Raw genomic sequence first — 9,430 nt, 5'->3', positions numbered from 1 at the left:
CACCAAACCACCCCTCCTTCTGCTGCTTGCTGCTATGCCCTCCCTCCCTTATCCACCTATTATCTCCTGTCTTTGGGACTGAGTTCCTCTTCCCATCCACCATTTTGTTCAGAAGCCTGCCAACATTTTTCCATTCCTCGATGAAGGGCTCAAGCCTGAAACATCATTTATTTTTGCTATATAAAGTCACTGTTTGACCTGCTGAGTTTCTCCAGCATTGTGTTTTTAGTTCAACCACGGTGTCTGCAGAATTCTGTGTTTTACTTTTTTTTAAAAACACAAACCTTGTGTAAACTTTGGCCTTAGAGATTCAAAAATCAGCCAGCCACTCACTTTCGAAGCCAGGCTGGCTCAAACAATAATTAGACAACACCAGTCCCATTGTTCCATACATCCTTTAACTGTCTCCATCCAATTTTGTTCCATTCATACTGACTGCATCAGTTGTTTGCCTTTGCTGCTTGTCTAACCCAACATGCTCTATCCCCAGTTATCTAGTCTGAATCCATTGCTTTAAACACAGTTTCTCTCCTCAAGGTTGATTGTTGCACTTTTAATGCAATCACCAAAAGATAATAATATGGTAAATTGGATCAGTAGGTTTGCAGATGATACAAGGATTGGAGGTGTTGTGAGGAAGGTTTTCTAGGCTTGCAGGAGGATCTGAACCAGCTGGAAAATGGGCTGAAAAATGGCAGATGGGATTTAATGCAGAAAAATGTGAGGCGTTGCATTTTGGAAGGACAAATGCGGTAAATGGTAGGGCACTAACGAGTGCGGTAGAACAGAGAGATCTAGAAATACAGATACATAATTCCCTGAAAGTGGTGTCACAGGTAGATGGCGTATAAAGGGAGCTTTTGGAATATTGGCCTTCATAAATCAAAGTATTGAGTATGGGATATTATGGTAAAGTTGTATAAAACATCGGTGAGGCTAAATTGGAAGTATTGTGTGCAATTTTGGTCACCTAATTACAGGAAAGATATCAATAAGATAGAAAGAGTGAAGATTTACTGGGAAGTTGCTGGGACTTCAGGAAGTTAAACAGGTTAGGACCATTCTGGTGTTTGGGAGCCGTTATTCAATTCATATTTACTAGATATACAGATAACCTTGTTCAGAGGGAGGGGGTAGATTAGTAGAGATTTAGAAAATCAGTTTTTTTCTTTTTATTATTAAGACAAATAAGTAAAGGAGGTTTAACTACAGATGATGGATCATATCACAGAACAACATGATCACATCAGTGAAGGATAAAATTTCTTTTATAAGGGAATTTTACATGTATTATTTGTATCATTTTTGTATTCAATGTTATTTTTGGACATAGTACAGGTTGTGATTTAATTGTTTAATTATTATAATGATAGAATTTGATCTCCTGAATGTTTTATAATAAATGTGGTTATGCTTCTAATTTACCTTTGATACGTGATACGTAAAGATACGATTTGTTTAATGTTATCATTAGTTTACCTTGTGTAAAGGGTTTTTGTTAAACTCAATAAAAATACTTCAAAAGGTAAAAGAAAGAACTTTATTCCATGGAGTGTAGAAGAATGAGGAGGACAGACAGAGTAAATATAGATAGGCTTTTTTCCACTGAGAGTTGGTGAGATACAAACCAGAGGGCATGGGTTAAGGGTGAAAGGGGAAAGATTTAGAGAGAGCATTAGGGGGAACTTCTTCACAGAGAGTGATGGGAGTGTGGAACAAGTTGCCAGCTGAAGTGATAAAGGCAGGCTCAATTTTTATGTACAAGGAAAATTTGGACAGGTACATGGATGGGAGGAGTATAGAGGGCTATGGACTGGGTGCAGGTCAGTGGAACTAGGCAGAAATATAGTTTGGCACAGACTAGAAGGGCCAAAGGGGCCTGTTTTCTGTGTGGTAATGTTCCATGGTGCTCTGTTCACATGTGTATGACTTCCACACCTATTAAAGAAGGGGCAATTCACCCTGTTAAGTTCATTCAGGTTCACAGAAAAATTCCATTCCTAATTATATTTTCCTGTGACATATCCAGAACTGCAGTAAGACCATCAACTCAGTGAAAGACGCACTTCAGCCTGCCCAAAACCTGTCGGTTTTTCCGCACGCGGGAATGTCGGTTCAGCAATGCTGCTGACTGGCACCTTCCAGGCTGCAGGAGGACACGTTGAGGGATGCATCGAGGCTTGGTTCAGCCAACGCCAGGGCACGGTGAGGAAGGAAAAGCCCTCATGTTACCAGGTATTGAGGGGCTGAGATCAAGGGGAAGCAAACTCCTGGCAAAGTGCACACAACCCTAATGAGCGGTAACATTTGCCAGGATGCCAGCAATAACTCCCTCCTCTATTTCTGGGTGGTGCTATAAAGTCTTTTTGGTTTATCTGAGTCAAGGAGACATGGCCTTGATTTAATGTTGCGTTCAAAATTTGGCACGTCCAATAATACTCTTAAGTGCTGGGGAAATCCAAAGGGACTCTATACCCCTTGTATCAACCCTCAGGTACTTGCACAATGCAAATGTAGGAATCAAAAGCAACAAAGGGGTCACCCTCTTCCCCCCCTCTCCCTTCTGTGCATCAAATTAAATAGCTACTTTGGAGGATATAGACATATAAACACATTCCTGATATAAGAGATAAAGCATACTTCTGTTCTGCAAATCTTGCCAAACGTGGATGAAATCCACATTAAAAATAAGGTTGGAATATATGATGCCATACATCTCCACAGAGGGGAGAAAGTAATGGAAGCGGCTGTCACCCAAAATAATAAACCCACTAGACTGTGTCGTGATGGAATTCTATCAGACGTTGCTGCAGGCACACTGCTTCCATTTACCATCAGGCTCGCTCTTAAAATGTCTCCAGATAATTTAGAAATAATAAGTCTAAATGGCTGGACAGCTTGCTTGATAATGAGTGTGCCTTCAAGCGTGGGATCGCTAATGCATTTGGATGCTTTGTCATAACCTTCGCAAGGTGCAGGGTGTCTGCCCCGTGGAGAAATATATAGAGCCCTTTTGGAATGCAGGTGGATGGATGAGCAATGCTTTCTTTGTGGACTCTGCTTTCAGGAGGCCTATTATCCTTCTTATTGGTCAAATTTTCCACCCTTGGTTTGTTTTAAATGACCAGCAGTGAGTGCATATCATTCACCGACCGAGGAGGGTGAAGGAGAAGGATAAACCATCCGCCGTAACCAGAACTACACTACAGGTTGCAAATTCCACTTTTAATTTCTTCTTTTGGAACTCCCTGGAAATGCATAGCCACATTGTAAGCAATAATGTTTTATTATTGATCATTTTTATTATGTAGCTATTGCCTCCTTGCTCTCAATTTAAATGGAAGATTTTGAAACATTAAAGTGACCACAGAAATCCAATAACGCTGATGGTTGAAATCTCGAGCATCCCATGAAGACACATGAAATTTCAAGGCAATTTCACACTAATGATACGTATAGGAATTTGCTTCATCCTGTTTATGTCCCTTCAATAGTATATAGAATGACTCCATATTATTCATAGCATCTGTGGAATACTAAAATCTATCACCCAGTAGACTCTTTTATCCATTTTACATTCCTCGACAACAGTGGTTTTCAAACTGCCCCCCTAAACTCACATTCCACTTTAAGTAATCCCTATGCCAGAGGTGCTCTGTGATGAGTAAGGGATTGCTTAAGGTGGGATGGGAGTGGAAAGAAAAAGTTTGAAAACCACTGTTTTATGTGCACGGTTTCAGAACTCCAAAGGAAATGGGCCAATGACAATTTCTCTCAAGCAAAATGTTTCAGTAACAATTGGGTCGAGAGCAGTGATTCTCAACCTTCCCTCCCCACTCCCAACCCACCTTAAGCAATCCCTTACTCATCACAGAGCACCGATAACATACTTAAAGTGGGATGTGAGTTTAGAGGGGCAGTTTGAAAACCATTGCTCTACAAAATCCTTTTGTTTCTCTTCAGCAATCTCTCAGAATTGAATACAACTGGTTTTCTCCCGGGTTCTATGGGCTGGAAGTATGAAGCCCACAGATTTTGTTACAGGAGGGCAGGTGGGTAGTTTGGGAAGTGATGTGCTCTGTCTGCTGGTCACAGTTGGTTTTTGGATGCCCCCAACACCTAGGCCAAGTGACCTTCTCTGTGAGTGGCTGTGGGCCAGAGGCTTCCAGAAGTCAGTGGGGATGTGGCCCATTTTTTTAGAAGGCGCTGAGAATTTCCTTGAATTTTCTCCTCTGCAATCTCTCATGGTGACAGAGCTCAGAGTAGCACGTTTCAGCTGCCAGCTGTGTAAATGACATGGACTGCTCATTGGAGCATTGGTCCATGTACCCTGACAGAAGAGATGGAGAATCTTGTGATGATAGAGAGGGTGGTGTCTCTTCAATGCTTTCAGGTGTTTGCTGAGGGTGGTCCAGATCTGAAAAGTGGAGAGGAGGGTAGGAATCAATGTTTCCAAAATTGACCCTCAGCTTTATGCTGGGTTTCAGGTCTAAGAGATCATCTCTCAGGCATATTCAAGTCAAGTTTATTGTACAAGCACAACCCGATGAAACAGCATTCTCCGGTCCTTAGTGCAAAACCACGCAGACACACAACCAGACATAGGACACATACAAACAATATACATGCAGGACAAGTAAATAGTTTCATGACATATATTTATGTGTGCATTGGAAGCCTCTTATTCTACCATTTTATCCGCTTCTACTGCTATTCCTTGCAGCCTGTACCGGCTCCTACCATTCTCCGTGCAACAACAGCAACAAATGCCCTGCGCACCTTTAAATTCCCACCCAACCCTTTCTCACCTTAAACACAACCCATCTAGTGCAAGATCTTTACCCTGTGAAAAATATTCTGACTGGGCACACTCTGAGCCTAGAATATTGTGATTACACCATTCTTCGAGGAAGAGAGTTCCAAGACTCGTGACTCAGAGCAGACATTCGCCCCATCTCTCTCTTCAGTGGGCAATTTCTTACTTTTAAACAGAGATTCCTAGTTCTTGATTCTCCCACAAGAGGAAACATCTGGTCCACATTCATCACCTAATTCAGTGGTTCTCAACATATTTCCCCCCCCCCCACCCACTTGGATACCATCTTAAATAATCCCTTACTAGCCACAGGTGCTCGGTGGTTAGAAAGGGATTACTTAAAGCGCTCTGTGAGTGGAGAAAAAGTTGAGAACCACTGGTCTAAATGTTATGGTTTTCTCCAGCATTGGAAATTAAATAGCCAAAGGTGAGAGGTAGAGTCCGGGAGGAGTTGATAGGATTATTGAGAGAATAGAATGGGATTACCAGAGGTTTTGTGCAAATGGAGGCTCGTAGGACAGTGAAGATGCCACACACCGAGAGGTCTTTGTAACGGTTTAGAGTTAAAGTCATACAGCATGGTTACAGGCCCTTTGGCCCATCCAATCCATGTCAGCTATCACATCCACATGGCCCTGCTTCATTTTGCTCCTTTGCTGATCAGTTTCTTATGACTGCAATGTTTCTCCCATTACAGATGCTGCCCGACCACAGTGTATTTACTGTTTTATCTCAATTTTACAGCGCTGGCAGGACTTCGCTTATGAAAAGTGAAGCAGGATACAATAAAGAGCACTTAATTCTATCTAATCTTACTTAATGGACTGTTTTGAAATCCACTGAACGAAGGTATTTCAGAAACAGCATTTTAGCAGAAGAGTGACTCATCTCCCTGCTTCGAGTCACTTGGATGAATAACCTAACCCAGTGGTTCTCAACCTTTTTCTTTCCACTCCCATCCCACTTTAAATCATCCCTCTGCCATCGGTGCTCTGTGATTAGTCAGGGATTGCTTAAGGTTGGTATTGGAGCGGAAAGAAAAAGGTTGAAAACCACTGATGTTTAAGGTTAGATTCAAGGAAAGCATGACAACTTGAAAAGGACTATAAATAGTAGAAACATACAAAAGATATTGAAAGACGATGCTTTATGAGAAATTATGGATTGACAAAAAAAAATGCTTGAAGCTGGGAGTGAAAACTGATTAGTGAGTTTGTACACCAGTGGAGCGCAACAATCACCAGACAACAAGGACGGCCCAGTTGGTGTAGGGATTAGAGCACCAGTGACTAGAGTTTGAATCTGGTGTTGGCTGAAAGGAGTTTGCACGTTCTCCTCCTGTCTGTGTGGGTTTCCTCCCACTCTCCAAAATGAACAGGGTGAGTAGTGTAAGGTAAAACATCATGAGATGGGAATGTGTAAGGAGTTACCCTGTGCAGGGCTGTAACAAGATGTGAATGCATCCTTGTACTTACAAGATAAGAGAGACATTGATGGATTGAGAGGCAGGAAGCTAGCAGGGAAAGGATAGCAACAGTTTTAGTCATTGGACAAGTAATGATATGATGATGTTCTAAGCACGTATCCAAGGGTATAAAAAAAATCACCATTTTGCTGATAACGGCAGAATGCATTCTCCAACTAACATTGTTAGTTGCAAGTGTTACAATCCGGTAATAAAGAACAAAGAACCCTGATTTCGACTCAGTCTGGTGTTTGTCTCACTCATTCATGAACAAAGCAGACCTAACAGTTGGTTATTTGGGCAACACAGGGATCATGGGCTGGGAGGGTCTGTTAATTTATTAACAATAATTTATAGTTTTTTTTAATTAAAAACAAAGATTTGTGACTAAACCTTTACTTAAAAAAGAGACTTGCATTGAATCAAACTAGACTTTCCCAACAAATCCAACTCAGCCCTAAAGCAATCTCTCACTGCCTATTATTTTTAATTATGAAGCTAACATCAGGTGATAGTGAAGTAAAATCTGCTGATTGAGCCACTTGCAGTTGAACTAAATAGTTGTTTGGAAATGGTGACACGAGTGGTGATATCATCCTAGTTTTAGTTGCTAAAAAAAGATACACTGTATTCAGACTCCGTGTATCAGTCCAATACCCACTCATACAAAGGTAAGCGAGTATCAACGGTGCTGTATTTGCGGTGCACTGTTAACCAGAATCAGACACACACAAAGATAAAGACTGGACAACAGGCTTGAATCCACAAAGACTTCCCCAGAGCCAGGCTGGCTGTAACTGCAGTAACTCTGAGTGAGGCCTCAGGAGGCTGGCAAAGGCTTATATCCCGGAGGGTGATTGACACCCGACCGGGTGGGGCTTGATCCATTCAGGCTGACTGATTGACAGCCAGCCAGGTGTTGTCCTGTCCCCTTACACTCCTGCAGGTACAGAGGTTGCCCCTTGCAGTAGGCCGGTGGTGTACCATCACAGTATTAGAGTTAACCTGCTCATAGAAGAACCCATTTTACTGCTCGAGGTATCATCAGATATATTCAAAAGGGAGTTCGATGCCACCCCATTGGCTAAAGGGATGGAGGGGTCTGAAGAGAAAGCAAGACTCGGGTACTGAAGTTATATCAGTATCCAAGTCTCCTTTCAAGTCATGGTCTCTGCGACATCAGAAAGACTGGACGCAGACTGGGAGATCATTTCGTTGAGCATTTTGGCACCGTCTGCTGCAATAGTATGGTTCTCCCAGTGGCCACCCATTTCAATTCTCCATCCTGTTCCCTTGCTGACATGCCTGTCTGTGATCTTGTGCACTGCCAGACTGAGAGCACCTGCAAATTGCAGGAAAAACATCTCATCTTCCAACTGGGCACCCTCTAACAGGATGGCATTGATATCAAATTCTCTGACTTTCATTAACCCCACCCCTTCCTTATCTGTCTCTTCCTTCTGTCTCCTTTCGCACAAACATGATCAATTCTTACCTGTTCCTTATCCTATCCAATTAACACCTTTTCTTGATCTGGATCCAGCCAACATTGTCTGAATTCTCAGGCTTTGAGATTTCCTGCTTCTGGCTTATTCCTTGAAGGGCTCATGGCCGAAATGTCAGCAAATACATCTTTGCCTCCTGTGGACGGTGAAAAGGCCAGCTGAGTTCCTCCAGCATTTTGGTGTGTTTTTACTACACTTGCAGTCTGCAGACATTCACGCTTCACTCTTGCTGAAGTCACGTGTTCAGCCATGATCGCATTGGATGGCGGAGCAAGCTAGAAGAGCTGAATGGCCTTCTCCTGCTCCTAATCTTTGATGTCTGTTTCTATAATGTGACAGACAAACGTTAACCTCAAGCACCTTGTGTACTTTGTTCCCACTGGCCGCTGAATGCAGTTTGATCGTTTAATTATAATCTCTCTTAGCTTTTGTCAGATTCACAATGAGCTAAATTCAGCATCCCACATAAAATCCTTGACAAAAGTTTTCTTGACCTTGGTACTGTTAAATCTGTTATTCTTTAGACTCCAAAAATTGGCCACACTGATTGTTCAATAACACTGGACAACAGAGATTTTGCTTCCTATCATTTGTGGCTGTATTTTATGGATTTTAGGCAGCGACTCATGAAAATCCCCTTGAAACTTTCCTATCGTGTACCTTTTTTGATATTACCTATATTTTGTGATTTCCTGTCAAGGATACTAAACTACGAAGTGCAACATGTCTTTGAAAATTCATTTTCTGCATTCGCACTTGGCCGTCTTCCCTGCTGATCTTGCGACCATGGAAAAGTGATATCAGGGCAGTTGGAATCCATCAACGCTGGCCGACTATTGTTGGACAGAGGCTGAATACAAGTGAAAACTCAGCAGCAAAACATTTATAGGACAGTTGAACTAATGCAATATGTCAACATCATGATGCAATTAAACAGGCTAAATTCAATAAAAGTTCACTCAATGTTTCTCCAACTTCCTACGTGATACAGCAAATCTGAAATTATCTTTGTATTCATCTTGAAGTTGTCTATCATAATCCCCAATTTTTTTTCAGGAAGCAAACATTTGAAAGTATTTGTTGTCCAGTGTAATGAGATAGTTTTAGAATATTTACAAGCTAGCAAAATAGGAGTCAAATGGAGATCTGCTCCAAAAAATCATTTTCTTTGTCACAAGGAGGCCACTCAATGACTGCAACAGAATGAGCAGGCAAAATATTTCTACCCTTTCAGCTCACGTTAGAAGCTTGGGAAAAAAAAATATATAAGGAACCTTTGAACAGCAGAAAGGTACCTTCCTTTACAAACTTCAAGTTGGTATTCGCAAATAGCCGAAATGTCGCTCAATGCAAAACTGAAGGGTGGAATGGAGAAAGATTACAAGGATGAGGACATCCTAGAGAGAGTGCAAAGGAGATTCACACACGCTATCATGAGGACTGAAGAGTTTCAGGTTTGTTGAGAGATTGGCTTGGGTGGAGTTGGTTTCTTGGGACAAAATATGCAAAAGTCTGAGAGGTCCAGATCTGGTGAATATTCAAATATTTATTTTCGATACTGGGGCATGTTGAGTTAGTGCTGAGATCATCTGCCAACTGTAATCTCATTGAATGAAGCAGACACGGGGAGCCAAGTGGACGACA

This window comes from Narcine bancroftii, chromosome 12 (genome assembly GCF_036971445.1).
Source record: "Narcine bancroftii isolate sNarBan1 chromosome 12, sNarBan1.hap1, whole genome shotgun sequence".
NCBI classification, from domain to species: Eukaryota; Metazoa; Chordata; class Chondrichthyes; order Torpediniformes; family Narcinidae; genus Narcine; species Narcine bancroftii.
The sequence above is the reverse complement of the archived record's forward strand: the minus strand, read 5'-3'. Positions refer to the sequence as shown.